The sequence below is a fragment of the Pongo abelii genome, chromosome 20 (genome assembly GCF_028885655.2).
Source record: "Pongo abelii isolate AG06213 chromosome 20, NHGRI_mPonAbe1-v2.0_pri, whole genome shotgun sequence".
NCBI lineage: Eukaryota > Metazoa > Chordata > Mammalia > Primates > Hominidae > Pongo > Pongo abelii.
In genome coordinates this window covers 16,002,524-16,022,068 of record NC_072005.2, presented here as the reverse complement: position 1 = coordinate 16,022,068, position 19,545 = coordinate 16,002,524, and the positions used below count along the sequence as shown (strand labels likewise).

The window sequence follows — 19,545 nt, the reverse complement described above, 5'->3', positions numbered from 1 at the left end:
TCAGGCTTTGTGTGAGCAACAAGGCTGTTAATTCACTTGGGTGCAAGTGGGCTGAGTCCGAAAAGAGAGTCAGTGAAGAGAGACAGGAGAGGGGCAGCTTTATAGGGCTTGGGTAGGCATGGAAAGTTACAGTTAAAGGTGGTTATCCTCAGCAGAGGAAGGGGTCAAAAGGTGCATGGTGGAGAGATGATGGGACTCATTGTCCAGGAGAAGAATGTCACAGGGTTGATTGATCAGTTGGGGCAGAGCAGGAACAAGTCATAATGGTGGAATGTCGTAAGATGGGTTAATTAGTTAAGGCAGGAACTGGCTGTTTCACTTCTTTGTGGTTTTTCGGCTGCTCCAGACTTCTTGGCTCCTGCAGGCCACCTGGACGGATATGTGCAGGTCACAGGGGTTACAATGGCTAAGCTTCAGCTCAGAGGCCTGACATTTTTGTCTTTTTATTTATAAAATATGAAGTTATAGGAAAACATTAAAAAAAAAGTGTAAGTTCCTTCTGGGGATTACTGGGGTAGGGCTGATATTTCTCTGGACTGCTTCAAGTGTGACCAGGGACTGCGTGGATACCTTAAAGAAAATTTTTTAATGAGTCTAGTAAGTTTCGAGTCTAGGGTGCATTTTTATGTAGCTAACAAGGTGCCAGTTAGCGTATTTTTGAGTTTGGAACTGCCCTAATAAAATAAGTTCTCTAAAAACAGTAATCAGGCATATTAGCTTTAATGTAGGTGGCGATGAGTTTTTAGGCCAAGGAAGGAATAATGTTTTATGTACCAAAGCCTTTTGTCCCCATTTTCCGTCATACGAATAGTATTCCCTGTTGCTAAACCGATGATATATTACCCTTTTCCCATAGGTGTGGGTGGAGGTCTGAATGGAGAAGTTCAATAGTTCTGATTGCAGATCCTATGCAGGAGAGATAATAAGGAAAATAATCTTTGTCTCCTGGATTAAGCTGAGGCTGGTAAAGAGTGAAATGTCCCAAGCCCTCTAACAACCAACGACATACTTTGTGTTGTCCTGGATGCTGGTCTGGTTGCCAGATATGTGGAACTGGCCCCGTATATGTGTACCGTTGTCCATTTCTGTAAGAGTAGACTTGAGGACACCATGGGCAAGGATCTGGTGATTGCCAGCCTAAGCGTTGTAGACTTTTGACCCAGAGATTTTTTGTTTTGGGTGCGGAAAAAATTTTAGAGGATAGGGTCTCTAGATATAATCCTTTTTATAGGTTGCAGGTGCTAAGAGATTAGGGTTCAGAGGAACGGATGAAGCCTGCTTGGAAGCATGCTGGGATGGCCGTTTGGAAGGAGTGTTGCATGGAAGCATAGCCTTGACTGGGCACTGCCAGGAGCTTAAGGGTTGTAGGTTGTTTGTCTGATCGGCTCTCGGCCTAATCTTGTGGCTTCCAGGAGGAAGAGGAGAGATCAAGCTGGCTGTCTGATGGGCACGGCTTTATTCTGGAACGGTGAACCCAACGGAGAGGGTCCTGCAGATGGACGGCAGTTGGTGTGCTATAGATGATCGGGTAGGGTCTGGTCCATTGAGGCCGTTGAGTTTGAGGGGTCAGACTTTTGACAAGGACTGATCGTCCAGCTAGGGTGTCTTCATATGGCTGGGAATCTGGAGTAGGCAAGAGAAGATTAGCAGCTTGGTGAATTTCCTGTCTAGCCTGCTAGAGGACTGGAAGATAGTTGCCCAGGGGGCTGTTGTCTGGAACAAGATTGCAGCTGAGTTAGAAGGTGCGTCCATATAAAAGTTCAAATGGACTGTACCCTGTGGCATCTCAAGGACAGGCCCTAATTCTGAGGAGGGCAAGTGGTAAAAGTACTGTCCAGTCCTTTTTCAGTTGGAGGCTGAGCTTGGAGAGGTGTGTTTTTAAAAGACCGTTCGTCCGTTCTACCTTTCCTGAAGATTGAGGACGGTAGGGGGTATGAAGTTTCCTCTGAATACCAAGAGCCTGAGAAACTGTGGAAGTAGGGAGGCCAAATTGGGGAATTACATCTGTCAGAAGGGAAGAAATGACTGTAGCATCCTTTTCAGAGCTAGTGGGAAAGGCCTCAACCCATCTGGTGAAGACAGAGGCCCAAACCAGGAGATACTTAAATTTACAGACACACGGCATATGAATAAAGTCAATTTGCCAATCTTGTGTCGGAGGAAATCCATGAGCCTGATGCGTGGGAAAAGGAGGAGGCCTGAGAAAACCTCGGGGGTTGGTGGCATGGCAGATAGAGCATTGAGAGGTGATGGTTTTAAGGATGGATTTCCATGATGGGAAGGAAATGAGGGGCTGTAGGAGGCCAGCCAGAGGCTTATATCCTACATGGAAATGGCCATGAAGGGAAGAGAGAGTAGACTGGGCTTGTGAGTCAGGAAGAACGAATTTTCCATGATCTAAGAACCACTTGCCCTGAGTTGGAAAAGACTGGTAGAGCAGGTTTTTTAGAAGAGGAGTAGGTGGGGGTGATAGAGGAGAAAGAAAAGTACTGGCCTTTTGGGGTGAGGGCTAGAATATTTGCAGGTGTGGAGGCATTTGCTATTTCTTTTGCTGTCCTGTTGGCATAGGCATTTCCTTTAGCAATAAAATCAGTTGGTTTCTGGTGTCCTTTACAATGAATGACCCCAGCTTTGACCAGCAAGAGAGCAGCCTTAAGGAGGGCCTTTATTAGAGAGGTATTGATAATGGAAGAGCCTTGTGTGGTGAGAAAACCTCTTTCAGTCCAAATGGTAGCATGGTTGTGGATGATGTGGAAAGCATATTTGGAGTCGATATAAATTTTAATGTGCATTCCTTTGGCGACAGAGAGTGCGCAAGTTAAAGCAATCAGTTTGGCTTGTTGGGAAGTAGTGGAGGGAGGAAGTGCAGCAGCCTCAATAATAGAGGTATGGGACACGACAGCATAACCAGCTTTAGCTGGCGAGATTTGACTGGGTTTAGGGGAACTGCCATGAATAAACCAAGTGTGGTCTGGGTTTGGGATTGGAAAAATAGAACTATGAGGAGAGGGGGAAGATGCTATGTGTATTAGGGAGATACAGTCATGTTGGCCAGGACTTGTGTTGGGTGCTAAGTGAGAAGCTGGGTGGAAATCGGGCCCATGGGCAATAGTTACTATTGGGGTTTCAATAAAGAGTGAATAGAACTGAAGATGTCGAGGGGCAGACAATAAGTGTGAAAGGAGCGAGGAGGATATTAATACTTGAAGGTTGTGAGAACTTTAGAGGGTAAGTGGAGCATAGCTTGTGATTTTGAGGGACTCTAGAAGTGTTAAAGTGGCGGCTGCCACCACATGTAGACATGAGGGCCAGCCTAGAATTGTGAGGTCAAGTTGTTTGGCTAGAAAGGCTATAGGTCATGGGCCTGGCTCCTGTGTGAGAACTCCAGCAGCACAGCCTTGTATTTCAGCTGTGTGTAAGGAAAAAGGTTGGGACAAGTCAGGGAGTGCTAGTGTGGGAGCTATTTCTAGGGCCTTTTTGAGAGAATGAAAGGAAAAGTGGGGAAACGACTTAGGGTCTATGGGATCAGCTAAATTACCTTTAGTGAGCTTGTAAAGTGGTTTGATTAGAATGGCAAAACCTGGTACCCAGAGTCGGAAGTATTCAACAATGCCTAAGAAGGAAAGGAGTTGTTGTTTGGTGGTGGGGATTGGGGTTTGGGAGATTAACTGAACACAGTCTGCAGGAAGAGTGCGTGTATGTTGTTGGAGGACTATGTCGAGATATGGAACACTAGGGGAGGAAATTTGAGCTTTAGAGGGGGATACTTGGTACCCCTTTGAGTAGAGATGTTGAAGAAGTAGCATAGTGTCCTTCTGGGAAGATTGGTAAGAAGGGCTGCAAAGAAGAAGGTCTTCAACATATTGAATAAGGTGAGAGGCAGACGGGCAGAAAGAAAGTAAGTCATGAGAGAGGGCCTGACCAAAATAGTGTGGGCTGTCCCTGAAACCTTGGGGTAGGACATTCCAGGTGAGTTGCTAGGACTGGTGGGTGTCAGGGTCAGTCCAAGTAAAGGCAAAAAGAGATTGGGAAGAGGGATGCAAGGGGATGGTAAAGAAGGCATCTTTGAGGTGGATAACAGAATAATGAGTTGTGGAAGGGGGTATTGAGGAGAGGAGAGTATAGGGTTTGCCACAACAGGATGGATGGGAAGGACAATCTGATTTATGAGGCGAAGGTCTTGAACTAGCCTGTGGGACTTGTCCGGTTTCTGGATGGGTAGGATAGGGGAGCTGTAAGGAGAATTTGTAGGCTTCAAAAGGCCATGTTGTAACAGGTGAGGGATAACAGGCTTCAGTTCCCTTAAAAGCATGCTGTGGGATGGGATACTGGCATTGAGCAGGGTAAGGGTGATTAGGTTTTAATGGAATGGTAAGAAGTGCATGGTCGGTTGCCAAAGAAGGAGTAGAGGTAGCCCATACTTGTGGATTAAGGTGGGGAGTTACAAGGGGAGGATGTGAAAAAGGCCTTGAATTGGGGAAAAGGACAGCAATGGGGTGTGGCTGTAGCCCAGGAATAGTCAGGGAAGCAGATAATTTGGTTAAAATGTCTCAGCCTAATAAGGGAACTGGGCAGATGGGGATAAGTAAAAAGGAGTGATTAAAAGAATGTTGTTCAAGTTGGCACCAGAGTCGGGGAGTTTTAAGGGGTTTAGAAGCTTGGCTGTCAATACCCACAACAGTTATGGGGGCAAAGGAAACAGGCCCTTGAAAAGAAGGTAATGTGGAGTGGGTAGCCCCCGTATTGATTAAAAAGCAGATGGACTTGCCTTTCACAGTAAGAGTTACCTGAAGCTCGGCATCTGTGATGGTCCAGGGGGTTTCTGAGGCGATCGGGCAGCATCAGTCTTCAGCCACTAAGCCGAGGAGATCTGGGAAGAAGTCAGCCAGAGAGCTTTGAGGCAGAGCTCCAGGGGCCCTAGAAGTGGCTGTGATGTTAGTTGGACAGTCTGATTTCCAGTGGGGTCCTGCACAGATGGGACAGGCTTAGGAGGAATCCCGGGCTGCAGGCATTCCTTGGCCCAGTGGCCAGTTTTGTGGCACTTGAAGCAAGGTCCATGAGGTGGTTTTAAAGGAGTGTCCAGAGGCTGCGGTTTGGTTGTTCTGAAGTTTTTGTGTGCCGAAGGCATGGCTGGGTGTCTTACAGCAGAGGCAAGCAATTGCAGCTCTGAAACACGTTGCTGCTTGGCTGCCTCTTCTCTATTGTTGAACTCCTTGAAGGCGAGATTGATCAATTCCTGTTGTGGGGTTTGAGGGCCAGATTCCAATTTCTGAAGCTTTTTTTGTAATGTCAGGAGCTGACTGAGTGATAAAATGCATATTGAGAATAAGATGGCCTTCTGGCCCTTCAGGGTCTAGGGCTGTAAAGTGTCTAAGGGTAGCCGCCAAACGGGCCATGAACTGGGCTGGATTTTCGTCTTTACCTTGGGTGGCTTCTTTAAGCTTGTCATAATTAACAGCTTTGTATGCTGCCTTTTTCAGCCCTTCAGCTAGGCAAGAGACCATGTAATCTTGCCTAGCTATACCTGGGGAGCCTGTCTGGTATTCCCATCAGGGATCCTCTCAGGGAACTGCCCTGATGCCTGCTTGGAGGTCTGGCTCATGATGCCGGCGGGTGTTAGTGTGAGATTGGGCTAGGATATAAACTCTTTCCTGCTCATCTGGGGAGAGGGTAGAGGTCAGGATGACATTTAGGTCACTGCAGATTAAATTGTAGGACTGAGTCAAATATTGGAATTCCTGTGTATATTTAGTGGGGTCTGATGATAAAGAGCCCAGACGCTGACTGATTTGAGAAAGTTCTGATAGAGAAAAAGTACATGAACCTTTACTATGCCCTCAGCTCCAGCCACCTCTCTAGGAGGAAATTGTTGGGCCGGTGGGGGAGAGCTAGTCGTGGAATGAAACTAAGCTGGACCAAGTTTGAGGAAGGGAGGTGATAGAATAATTATAAGATGGGGGAGCGGAGGCTGAGGAAGAATTGGGACTTGATTCAGCCTGCCAAGGAGTGGCCTGGGGAGGGGGAGAGAGGTCAGAGGGGTCTACAGAAAAGGGGGATTCAGAGGACTCTGAGGTTGGGGTAGAGACTGAAGGAACGGACGGGAGAGAAAGAAGAAAAATTTGGGATGACTCGCATTGGGAGCAGAGGCTTGGGAGGGAGCGAAGTGTAAAAAAGTCTGGACGCAAGGCACCTCAGACCATTTGCCCATTTTTTGACAAAAATTATCTAGGTCTTGTAGGATGGAGAACCCAAAAGTGCCGTTTTCTGGCCATTTGGAACCATTGTCAAGTTTATATTGGGGCCAAGCAGTATTGCAGAAGAAAATAAGACGTTTGAGTTTTAGATCAGGTGTTAGTTTAAGAGAAGTTTTTAAGTACACAGGCTAAGGGGGAAGAGGGAGGAATGGAGGGCGGAAGATTGCCCAAAGTGAAGGAGGTAAGTTTAAAGAGAAAAGTAGAGCTACGGAAAAGGGCGGGGGTGAGCAGCCAAAGCAGAGGCGTCCCCACAAATGACTTGTCACCATGGGAATGTGGGTGAATGACCAAGGCAGGCATCCCCACGGTGATCAGACACCAGTGGAATATGGGTGAATAATTAGGCAGGCATCCCCGCAGTGATTAGACACCAAGGGAAGACTGTCTTCCTGAATCTGTGACTAGCGCCGGAGTTTTGGGTCCACGGATAAAATGTGTCTCCTTTGTCTCTACTAGAGAAGAAAAAGACTGGACAGGGAAATTGGAGGGTAGCAAGAGAGGCTGGAGAAAAGAGTGAAGAGACCACTTACCCGATTTGAAATTGGTGAGATGTTCCTTGGGCTGGTCTGAGGACCCGAGGTCGTAGGTGGATCTCCTCACGGAGTGAGGGCCAGGACAGGGGGCCAGGCTCCCGAAGGAGTCCCCCTGTACCAGGTTTCGGCACCAAGTGTCACGCATGTCCATATAGAAGACCACCTAAACAGGCTTTGTGTGAGCAACAAGGCTGTTAATTCACTTGGGTGCAAGTGGGCTGAGTCCGAAAAGAGAGTCAGCAAAGGGAGATAGGAGAGGAGCAGCTTTATAGGGCTTGGGTAGGCAGTGGAAAGTTTCAGTTAAAGGTAGTTGTCTATTGTCAGCAGAGGAGGGGGTCCACAAGGTGCATGGTGGAGAGATGATGGGACTCACTGTCCAGAAGAATGTCACAGGGTCGATTGATCAGTCGGGGCAGGGCAGGAACAAGTCATAATGGTGGCATGTCATAAGGTGGGTTAATTAGTTAAGGCAGGAATTGGCTGTTTCACTTCTTTGTGGTTTTTCGGCTGCTCCAGACTTTTTGGCTCCTGCAGGCCATCTGGACATATATGTGCAGGTCACAAGGGTTACAATGGCTGAGCTTCGGCTCAGAGGCCTGACAGTTCCCTTTCGGAAACGTTACAGGGTGATGTCACTTCAGCCCACCCTCTTATCTTTTCCTGGTCCTGGGTTTCAGAACTGCCTGGGGCTGACCTAAGATGCCCATAAGCTGCCGGGTCTCTTGGAGGGTCATGAATATCAGCTCCTGGGTCATCTCTTCCCAGAGGACAGCCTGAGATGTGCCTGTGGGGCCTCTCAGGGGAGCCGCTGGGTGCACCCCCTCCCCCTACCGCCTGGGAGGGAGGAGTCTCCTGGTATCTCCCTCTGTCATCTAAAAGGAAACCCCTTAGGACATTTAGCTTCTCTCACCCCAAGCCCAGTTTTCACTTCTTGGAAATACCTCTCTGGTCAGCCACTCAGACACTGCTATTGAAGGAAAAAGACTGGAATGATCTCTGTCCTTTGAATCCTCTTAGCCTAAGTGAAGGGAGAAAACTATGGCTAAGGACAGGAAAACCACCCTCACTGAGGTGGTGCAAAAAGCTGAAACGCACACAATGCAGTGCCTTCTGGGAGGGCGGTCACTGAGTATATATGTGAGCAGCATAGGGTTTGGGGCATGTCTGAGGTTATATGGGATGACCTGACCTGACACTTGAGTCTGACTTGTCTTTATTCCAGTTTACCCTACCCCTCCCTCAGTTTGTCACCTTGAAATTTTTTTTTTTCACTTACTTACTTACTTATAATAGAGTCAGGGTCTCGCTACATTGCCCAGGCTGACCTCAAACTCCTGGGCTCAAGCAATCTTCCTGCCTCAAACTCCCAAAGTGCTGGGATTACAGGTGTGAGCCACTGCGCCGGCCTGAACCTCAGTTTTTAAAAATTTAAATGTCAAATGGATTTTGTTAGTAGAGTTTGATAGACAAGATAGAATATATCCAAGGAGGCAAGAAAGAGGTGTATTTCAGAAAAAAAAGAAAAGAAAAGAAATGTCTAGCCTTATATTTCATCCATTAAATTTTTTTTTTTTTTTGAGACGGAGTCTTGATCTGTTGCCCAGCCTGGAGTACAATGGTGCCATCTCGGCTCACTGCAACCTCCGCCTCCCGGGTTCAAGTGATTCTCCTGCCTCAGCCTCCCGAGTAGCTGGGATTACAGGCACCTGCCACCACAACTGGCTAATTTTTGTATTTTTAGTAGAGACAGTGTTTCACCATGTTTGCCAGGCTGGCCTCGAACTTCTGACCTCAAATGATCCACCCGCTGGCCTCCCAAAGTGCTCGGATTACAGGCATGAGCCACCCATCATCCAATAACGTTTTTAATTTACATTTTGTCTTACCCAGATGGCGTGTGATACGTTTCTCAGATTTGTTCTTTTCTTTTGGGTGATTTCAAAGGGAATTCCAGGGCTTAGCCTTGAGAAGGCTACGGGGCTGAGAATCTGAGCAAAGTAAGGAAAATCACTCTTCCATTATGGCTGCAGCGAAATGTATAATGGAATAGGTGATTCTTGTAAGAGGAACAACAAAACAGAACAATTTAAAAAATCATTAGGTTACTTTTATTGTAAGCGTCCTTATTACATATTATGCCAGCTCAGGTTGGCTGGGTTTTTTTTTTTTTTTAAATTGGTTGCTGCGACTCTCCTGCTCTCAGGAAAAACTGGTGCCTTTGAGGATTTGCCTGCTTCCTTAAAGGTTCAGTTTGATTATGTGGTATTAGCCTGAGTGACTCCATTTTGGTTTGTTCTGGTCTGTTGGGGCCTACTGCAGGAGCTCAGTCCAAAACAGTGGCCTCTCATAAGTTTTGTTTAACACTTTCTTCTAAGAGTTGTTTGGTTTGAGCTGGTCCCTTTAAGTCTTTAATCCATTTCTATTTCATTTTTCTATGTATATAAATTATGGGTCCAACTTTATTTTTTCACATGTGGCTATCCAGTTTTCCCAGCAACATTTTTTTAAATAGAGCAGCCCTTTTCCGTTGCATTATCTAGGCATTCTTGTCAAAAATCACTTTGCCATATATATGTGGGTATCTTTCTTGGCCCCTGTATCTGTTCTAGTGATGTATATCTCTGTCTTTATGCCAGTACCACACTGTTTTGATTCCTGTACCTTGGAGTATTTATTTGAGGATTGTTGCATCAATAATCATAAGGGATATTTGTTTGCAAATCAAATATTGTATCATTGTCTTTATTGTCAGCACAATTTCGGGGCCTCAAGGAATAAGCTAGGATATGTTCCTGCCTCCTAAAGTTTTTGGAAGAGTTTGAGGAGGATTGGTGTTAATCTTCCTGAAGTGTTTGGTCCGTTTCATCACTGAAACTATATGGTGCTGGGCTTTCGTGAGTTGAGGGGTTTTGATTACTGCATCAATCTCCTTATTAGTTGTAGGTCTGCTCCAATTTTTTCTTTCTTTTTTTTGATACGGAGTCTCGCTCTGTCTCCTAGGCTGGAGTGCAGTGGTGCGATCTTGGCTCACTGCAAGCTCCGCCTCCAGGGTTCACGCCATTCTCCTGCCTCAGCCTCCCGAGTAGCTGGGACTACAGGTGCCCGCCACCGTGCCCAGCTAATTTTTTTGTATTTTTAGTAGAGACGGGGTTTCACCATGTTAGCCAGGATAGTCTCGATGTCCTGACCTCCTGATCCGCCTGCCTCAGCCTCCCGAAGTGCTGGGATTACAGGCATGAGCCACCGTACCTGGCTCAATTTTTTCTTTCTTTATGACTTAGTCATAGTTGTGTGCTTCTAGAAATATGCCAACTTCATCAGTGTTATTCGGCTTGTATGTGTGCCTGTAGTGACTTCGTAAATGTGGCGTAAGGCATGCAGCTGTCTCACTTGTTTTCTGCTGTTGTAATACAGGAACCCTCTTGAAGTGGCAGTAAGGTGTGGGGTGTGGGGAAGAATTCCATTGATCTATGGTTTGGCCTCATTTTTTGGAATCCTGTGTTTCTGGGTTGTAGCTTTCTTAAGTACTTCTCATTCTCACCCTTCCCTAGTTGTGGCAGGGAGATTGAAATGGGTGGAATTGGGTATTTCTCTTGCTTCAGGAGGTCAGCTCTGCCAGCATCCCAGTTGGTAGGCTTTGGGAAATAGTTTCTTTTGAAGGCAGGAGATGTTAAGAAGAAAAGCATTCCCTGGGCATATTTCAAAATGGCTAATCTTTCACATCTTCTGCCAAAAGCAGGAAGCAGTTTTTCCCTCATCTTCACTGGAAGAACTGGTAGGATTTCTGGAGGTGCATGTCACTAATTAGTGGGGACCCCTTAGGTCTGGGCCTCCTGGCATTTTTAACTCTCAAATTTGTCCACACTATCTCCAGCAATTCGTCAATTAAAATTTAGGTTTTCCTAAATTTTACTGCTTCCAAAGAGGTTTTTGCTTATTGGTTTCAGTTTTAGGAAATTACATGACTCTTTTATCTGTTGGGTTCGTAGTATCCCATCCAAATTTCATATCCCATATGTTATCAAAGATCAAACTTTGTGAACAAACATTTCTAAGGATACGGAGTTTCAGGACTCCTAATGTTAACTCTCTTCTGCACACTAGGTGGTAGGACTTTTATGACAGGTGCTACAGACCCACTGTGTGAAGAGAAATTAGGGTGACCCAGGCAGTACATCCTACTCCCTGGACCCACCAAGGAGAGATGTATTCCTGTTTCATGGTTGCTTTACCAAATAACTCAATTCTAGCATCGGAACTGCTATGTGAGAGGAAGTAAGTATACACAGAGTAAGAGGTGTGATAACCAAGTCATAGAAGAAATGTTTGGAGAACATGGAATCACGTGAACTTATTATGTGGTAAGTACAGATACCCAGGGCCGTCAGTCTCACCATCCTCTTCTACACATGTGGATGCTTCAGGACTCCGGCCTTTGAGGATGTGGCTTTCAACTTCACCCTAGAGGAGTGGGCTTTGCTGGGTCCTTCCCAGACGAAACTCTACAGAGATGTGATGCGGGAAACCATCAGGATGCTGGCCTCTGTAGTTAAGGGTGACAACATTTGTTAATCATTTAGAGAACAAGTCTTTCTTACTCATGAATTGAGCTGCTCAATGATTTGGAATGTAGAAAGGAAATACTTTGATAAATAAATAGGCAAAAAAATTAGCTGGTGTGCTGGCACACACTTGTAGCCCCCCCTAAGTTGGGAGGCTGAGGTGGGAGGATTGCTTGAGCCTGGGAGGTAGAGGTGGCAGTGAGCCAAGATTGTGCCATTGCACTCCAGTGTACCATGGTCACGGTGTACCATGAACCTAGAATTCAATAATTTTAAAATAATTTTGTAATAATTCATAATGATTTTTCTCTATCTGCATTTTAGGAAAGAAATGGGAAGATGAGAACATTGAAGATCTGTACCAAAATCCTGGGAGAAATTTAAGGTAATTTTCAAGAGAAAGCAGTGTCTGTCAAGAGAATCGTAGACTGTCAGGAAATTCTAAAAACAAGCCCAGTTTCAATCTGTTTATTCTTAGAAAACTTTCTCTATAAATATATACTTAAATGAGACATATATATGTTTGCAAAAAAAGTTTACATGGAAACACTATTATGAAACCACATATAGGCTAGGTGCAGTGGCTCACACCTATAATCCCAGCACTTTGGGAGGCCAAGACGGGTGGATTGCTTGAGGTCAGGAGCTTGAGACCAGCCTGGGCAACATAAGGAGATCTATTCTCTACCAAAAAAAAAAAAAAAAAAAAAATAGCTAGGTGTGCCAGCACACACCTGTAGTCCCCCTTACTTGGGAGGCTGAGGTGGGAGGATTGCTTGAGCCTGGGAGGTAGAGGTTGCAGTGAGCCAAGATTGTGCCATTGCACTCCAGCCTGGGTGACAGAGCTAGACCCTGTCTTAAAAAAAAAAAGAAGAAACCCCATGTTAATATTTCTATTTTCATAGCAGCTGTAGTTGGGCACTTTTGCAGACCATTCAATCCATTCGTGGCCAAACAATGGAAACAGGTTAGAAATCCTACCTATGCTTCCACTGATGATGTTACAAACATAAATCCAGGAGGTTGAGGCAGTTGGATAACTTGAGGTCAGGAGTTTGAGACCAGCCTGGCCAACATGGTGAAACCCCAAATCTACTAAAAATACAAAAATTAGCCAGGTGTGGTGGTGGGTGCCTGTAATCCCAGCTACTTAAGAGGCTGAGGCAAGAGAATCGCTTGAACCTGGGAGGCGGAGGTTGCAGTGAGCCGAGATCGCACCACTGCACTCCAGCCTGGCAACAGAGTGAGTGAGACCCTGTCTCCAAAAAACTCCACATAAATCCAATACCCATCAATAACAAATAAATTATTTATAAAAAATACTTAATAATGTACTTATTTTGTACAGAAATCATATGGTAGAGAGACCCTGTGAAAATAAAGAAGGTAGTCAATGTGGAGAAGTCTTCAGCCAGATTCCAGGTCACAATCTGAATAAGAAAACGCCTCCTGGAGTAAAGCCACCTGAAAGCCGTGTGTGTGGAGAGGTCGGCGTGGGCTATTCATCCACTGAAAGGCACATCAGAGATCGCCTCGGATGCAAACCCTGTGAATATCAGGAATGTAGACAGAAGGCATATACATGTAAGCCATGTGGGAATGCCTTTCATTTTCACCACTCCTTTCAAATACACGAAAGGCCTCACAGTGGAGAAAACCTCTGTGAATGTTAGGAATTTCAGAAAACATTCACTTCCCCCCCAAACCTTCAAAGACGTGAAAATGCATAGTGGAGATGGACCTTACAAATGCAAGGTGGGTAGGAAAGCCTTTGACCCTCCCAGTTCATTTCGAATACATGGAAGATCTCATTCTGGAGAGAACCCCAATGTGTGTAGGCACTGTGGGAGCGCCTACAATCATTTCAGTTTCGTGTGTGTGTGTGTGTGTGTGTGGCAAAGTGTCACTCTTGTCATCCAGGCTGGGGTGCAGTGGCACGATCTCAGCTCACTGCAGCCTCTGCCTCCCAGGTTCAAGTGATTCTCCTTCCTCAGCCTCCCAAATAGCTGGGATTACAAGCGCGTGTCACCACGGCCGGCTATTTTTTGTATTTATGGTAGAGATGGTGTTTCACCATGTTGGCCAGGCTGGTCTCGAACTCCTGGCCTCAAGTGATCCGCCTGCCTTAGCCTCCCAAAGTGCTGGGTTTACAGATGTGAGCCACCACACTCAGCTGGGATTCTTCTTAGCAAGAGCTGAAAGACTAAGGTGAAAGGACTCAGGGCCCCAACAAGCCTGTCTTGAAGCTCTTTTTGATGGTAGGAGCACCCGGTGCTACCCATACATCACAAACATCTGGATAGAAGTAAGAGGTCTCCCTCCCATGCTCTGTCATTGAGTGCACACCAAGTTTCTTGGGTTATATATTTGGCATTTCTGTAATTCCATAGAGATAATCATCAATGGTTTTCCCCAAGTGATACCTCCTTGGGGGCATCCTAATCCTTGAGCACCGGCATACCGTTTCAGTGCCAGTCTTGTGGCCATTTCTAGGCCTAAGTTTTCCAGTTTAAGTCCCCTCTCTGAGCCTTCTTGCTGGAAAATGTCTTTGTGAATCCACATCCACCCATGCTTTCGAAGAGTCAACAGAGATCCCAAGCAACTGTGATGTGAGACGGTGGAGGAAGCAGTGGCAGAACCCGGGTCATGAGTGTGAGTGACCTCAGTTACTCCAATCCTGGCAGCTGCATAACAGCTCAGCCACCCACAGACACGGTCGCAGTAGTCTCACAACTGAAGAAGACGCCAAGGTTATATTTCTTTTTCAGCACTGGTTTTGTTGTGTCCCATAAGACAGGAGTTCCCCGACCCCCAGCTGGTACCAGTCTGTGGCCTGTTACATCTGGGCCACACAGCAGGAGAGTGGTGGAAGGGGTGGGGTGGAGTGAGCATTACCACTTGAGCTCCACCTCCTGTCAGATGGATCATTGGTGGCACGCTGGCATTAGATTCCTATAGGAGTGTGAACCCTATTGTGAACTGTGCACACAAGGAATCTGGGTTGGGTGCTCCTTATGAGAATCTCATGCCTGATGATCTATTACTGTTTCCCATCACCCTCAAATGGGACAGTCCAGTTGCAGGAAAACAAGCTCAGGGCTCCCACTGATTCTACATGATGGTGAGTTGTATAATTACCTCATTATATATTACAATGTAATAATAATAGAAATAAAGTGCACAATAAATGTCATGTGCCTGAATCATCCTGAAACCATCCCCCAATCCCAATCCGTGGAAAAATTGTCTTCCACGAAACTGGTCCCTGGTGCCAAAAAGGTTGAAGCCTACTGATGTGCAGTATATGGAGTATTTCCACAGTACACATGCAACAGTCATAAACTCAAAAGCACAGACAATGGTAAAATATATATGAAATAATTGAGAAGTGATACATTTTAAGCAGTTATTACAATTTTAAGCTTCTAGAGTTCATTACTTTCTCACCTGCTTAATCTTTAAGAAAATTATTTGTCTCTAAGAACTTCTGAGACTTTCAGATAGAAGAATCAATCTCCTTATAATCTGTATTTGCAGAAGACCTGTCATCAATTGGTAGGTGCTGAAAATAATGCTAAGAATCATAGATGAACCTCTCAATCATGACAGAAGTGAAAAGACAGAGCTCAGTCCTAGATTCCCTTAATTTATTTCACTGTAATTTCATACAATTTACTTTTAATCAGAGCTGTGTTTAACAACCAGGTTGCAAAAATTTTCAGATGTTGACAACTGGCTCTTCTGAGTTGGTTGAAGCTGTTCAGTCATCACCTCCCCCTGTCCCATCCTCCCTCAGGTGGCTGAACATGTCGCTCATACGATTTATTTATTTATTTTTAATTTGTAAATAATTGTTGATAGAGATGGGGGGGGGGTCTCATTATGTTTCCCAGACTGGTCTCGAACTCCTGGCCTCAAGTAATCCTCCTGCCTTGGCCTCCCAAAGTGCTGGGATTACAAGGATTTAAACCCCTGGTGTGACTCGCCAGACATCAAGAGGAAGCCACAGCTCCTTCGACCACCCTCCAAGGCTCCTTAAGCTGTCCTCGGCCACCTCTCTAGACCTTCTTCCATCTTTGTCCCCTCCTTGTCTCATGTCCCTAGCTTACTAGACTTCATTCAGGCTCGTTCCACCATATCCCTCTGAAGCCATCTTCAAGACTCTGTTCTGTCTACTTGTAGCACCTTTTCTCTGATCTTCTGACTGGCTGAAGCCTACTCATCCTTATGACTCCCATCACCAACTTTGATGGACTTTTCCTGGTCCTGCCACCCCTCCGTGCTAGCTCAGCATCGATCACACCGTGACTTAATTTTTTTTTTTTTTTTTGAGATGAAGTCTCACTCTGTCACCCAGGCTAGAGTGCAGTGGTGTGATCTTGGCTCACTGCAACCTCCGCCTCCTGGGTTCAAGCGATTCTCCTGCCTCAGCCTCCCGGGTAGCTGGAATTACAGGCGCCCGCCACCACGCCCAGCTAATTTTTGTATTTTTGGTAGAAACGGGGTTTCACCATGTTGCAGGCTGGTCTCGAACTCCTGACCTCATGATCCATCCACCTTGGCCTCCCAAAGTGTTGGGATTACAGGCGTGAGCCACCGTGCCCGGCCACTGTGACATAATTTTAACTCTAATATTTGTGTCTTTCCTGCCACTGTGTACTCCATAGGAGAAGGTTTCCAGCTTCATTTATCTTTGTACCTTGGTGCCAGGCACACAGTTGTCACTCCATAAATGTTTGCATACTACTTACGTAGTGTGAGCATGTTTTATAATCCTGATTAGTCTGTTTATGTGCTCCTGGAACAGATAAGATAGAAACGGTTAAGTTCAAAGTTATTCATTGTATTTATATCATTCCAAATTTTGAAAACTCTCTCCAAAAATTTTAAGGCTTTAATTTGTATACCTGCTGCCATATCTTATTTCTGCGGGTTCTTCCAGTGTGTCTAAATTCCTCCAAGACAAAGGTGCCGAGAGCATACACTGGGGAAATGACACTGTCTTCAGTAAATGGTCCCGGGAAAACCAGATATCCATGTACAGAAGAATGAAACTAGACCCCTATCTCTCACCATATAAAAAAATAAAGTCAAAATGGATTAAAGACTTAAATCTAAGACCCCAAACTATGAAACTACTAAAATAAAACATTAGGGAAACTCTCCAGGACATTGGCCTGGGCAAAAATTTCTTGACTACAAGCATAGGCAACCAGAGCAAAAATGGGTAAATGGGATCACATCAAGTTAAAACCTGCACAGCAAAGGAAATAATAAACAAAGTGGGCTGGGCGTGGTGGCTCACGCCTGTAATCCCAGCACTCTGGAAGGCCGAGCTGGGCAGATCACCTGAGGTCAGGGGTTCGAGACCACCCTGGCCAACATGGTGAAACCCCATTTCTACTAAAAATACAGAAAACTAGCTGGGCATGGTGGCATGTGCCCATAATCCCAGCTACTCTGGAGGCTGAGGCAGGAGACTTGCTGGAACCCGGGAGGTGGAGGTTGCATGAGCCAAGATTGAGCCACTGTGCTCCAGCCTGGTCGACAGAGCGAGACTCCATTTCAAAAATAAAAAATAAAAAATAAAATAAAAGTAAATAAAAAATAAACAAAGTGAAGAGACAATCACAGAATGGGAGAAAATACTTGCAAACTATTCATCTGATAAGGGATTAATAACTAGGATATATAAGGGGCTCAAACAACTCAATAGGAAAAAAATTAATAATCTGATTTTAAAATGGGCCAAAGATCTGAATGAACGTTTCTAAAAAGAAGACATACACATGGCAAACAGGCATATTAAAAGATGCTCAACCTCACTGATCATGACAGAAATGCAAATCAACACTACAAGATAATGTCTCAACCCAGTTAAGATGGCTTTTAACCAGAAGACAGGCAATAAGGAATGCTTGTGAGGATGCCGAGAAAAGGGAACCCTCATGATTTTTTGGTGGGAAAGTAAATTAATACAACCACTATGGATAATAGTATGGAGGTTTCTCAGAAAACTAAACATAGAGCTATTGTATGATCCAGAAATGCCACTGCTTAAGTATATATCCCAAAGAAAAGAAATCAGTGTATTAAAGAGATATCATTTGTATGGAATTATCCATAAAATTAAAAGCCTAGCTCCTTTCACATAGCACATGTTCTCAACGTTCATCTGTACTGTGGCCTGGACTGGGATGTTATTCCTTTCTGTGGCTGAATAATAGCCATTATATGATTATACCACACTTTGTTTATCCATTTATCTATTAATAGACATTTGGATCTGCCATTGATAGACATTTGGATCAGGCCATGCCCAGTGGCTCACACCTGCAATCCAAGCACTTTGGGAGGTCAAGAAAGGAGGATCGCTTAAGCCCAGGAGTTCCAAGACCAGCCTGAGAAACAAAGTGAGATCCTACTCTCTACAGAAAAATTTAAAAATACCCTTTGGCTACTGTGAACAGTGCTGCTATGCACATTTGATGTCCAAGCATTTGTTTGAATCCTTTTCCATTCTTTTGGGTATATACCTAGGAGTGAAATTGCTGAGTCCTTTGATAATTCTATGTTAACTTTTTGATAAACCGTCAAACCATTTTGTGTGTTTTTAAAACGCAGATCTGATTCTCCCGTAGATATCTTTCTGTAACTTGGTTTTTCACTCAGCGTCTTAGAGTGAACTCTATGTGAGTTTATGCAGACCAAGGTTTCTCAGTCTTGGCAATGTCGACATTTTTGTGTTGACAAAATGGCTGGAGTGCCGTGGCTACTCACAGGGGCAATTATAATGCATCGTTATATATAGTAGTATATAGTCGCATTTATATGAAATGTCTAGAATAGGTAAGTCCATAGAGCCAGAGCCAGAAAACAAATTGGTGGTTTTGAAGGACTGGGTGGGGTAGGGGAGTGGCTGCTAATGGGTATTAGGTGATGAAAGCGTTTTGGAACTAGACAGAGGCAGCGGCCACACAACATTGTGAATGCATTCAATCCCAGCGAATTGTATAAAGTGGTTGATTATTTTATGTGAATTTCACCTCAAAAGCAAAACGAAGCGAAAGCAACAATAATGCACAACAGAACTCTGATTTTATGGGTTTGCATTGTTTTCACATCTTACATGCTCGTGAAGATGTGAAGGGATACCCATTAAATTCACCGTCACGATTGCCTGGCTGGCCATTGCATGGTTTGCTGCTTTGTATGTAGCATTTCAATTACATAATAAGAAGAAACAGGCCCGGCATGGTGGCTCACAGCTGTAATCCCAGCACTTTGAGAGGTCAAGGTGGGAGGGTCCCTTGAGCCAAGGAGCTCAAGACCAGCCTGGGCAACAAAGCGAGACCCCATCTCTACAGAAAAATTAAAACTTAGCCCAGGTGTGGTGGCATGCACGTTTAGTCCCAGCTGCTCAGGAGGCTGAGGCAGGAGAATCATTTGAGCCTGGGAGGTTGAGGCTGCAGTCAGCCATAATCGCACCACTGCACTCCAGCCTGGGCAACAAGCTAGACCCTGTCTCAAAAAATAAAAATAAATAAAAATAAAAACAAACAAATACATATGTGTGTGTTGGTTTTAAAAAATTATTTTAAAGGACATTTAGTTGGGCAAATGACCCAGTTGGAGAAGAATGAAGGTGACGGGGCATATCAAGGCAGCCTCTTCAGTCCCTGGGGGCAATGGCAGGGCTGCTCTCCTGTCAATTTCAACAGTCAGGGGCCCAAACCCCAAATCTGTAGAGCACCAGACTCTGCTCAAGCTCTTGACAAGCTCAGGGAATTGACTCACCTGTGGCAGGCGGGGAGAGAGGGAAAGTGAGGATACAGATTCCCTGAGATTGCCTCCTCTCTGGCAGGGTCCCCAGGGTCCCAGCATGCCTGTAGCGGAGACAGAGAGGGTAGGACCACAGCGAGGGAAGCCGGTGGACAGGGAGTCAGGGAGGGATAAATAATCGCATTCGGGCTCAGTCAAGCCCCCGGCTTAGCTGGTGTGGCTGCTTGGTGCAGCCCACACCTGGTCAGCTCCCACCTGTGGAGACACTCCAAACTAGAGCCTCCTATTGGGTGAAGCAGAAGCAGACGCCTGGAGTCCCAGGTGAGTCACCTCCCCTCTCATCCACCTGACCAGGAGAGACCTGGGGAACCAGCACCTGCCAGGGACTCGAAGAAACCACCTGTTTATATGACT

The 19,545-nt window shown here is 45.4% G+C and overlaps 1 protein-coding gene and 1 long non-coding RNA gene across 6 annotated transcripts in view; one reads left to right on the top strand and one right to left on the bottom strand.

Annotated features, from left to right (window-relative positions):
• The window catches only part of LOC129051894 (uncharacterized), a 72,097-nt gene extending 64,913 nt beyond the window's left edge, over positions 1-7,184 (bottom strand). Inside the window, exon 1 of one of the 5 annotated variants that reach the window (XR_008516421.2) lies at positions 6,785-7,184. The gene's annotated coding sequence lies outside the window, so the exon portion shown is untranslated. Of the gene's footprint in view, positions 1-130; positions 202-6,784 lie in introns of those variants that run through there. The other 4 variants (XR_010138431.1, XR_010138430.1, XR_008516420.2 and 1 more) reach the window with 4 other exon arrangements.
• On the top strand, positions 5-17,597 carry LOC129051895 (uncharacterized). The gene is made up of 3 exons (XR_008516423.2): positions 5-492; positions 11,674-11,734; positions 12,698-17,597. It is a non-coding gene; the product is annotated as an uncharacterized LOC129051895 (long non-coding RNA).
• The last annotated feature ends 1,948 nt before the right edge of the window (positions 17,598-19,545 follow it).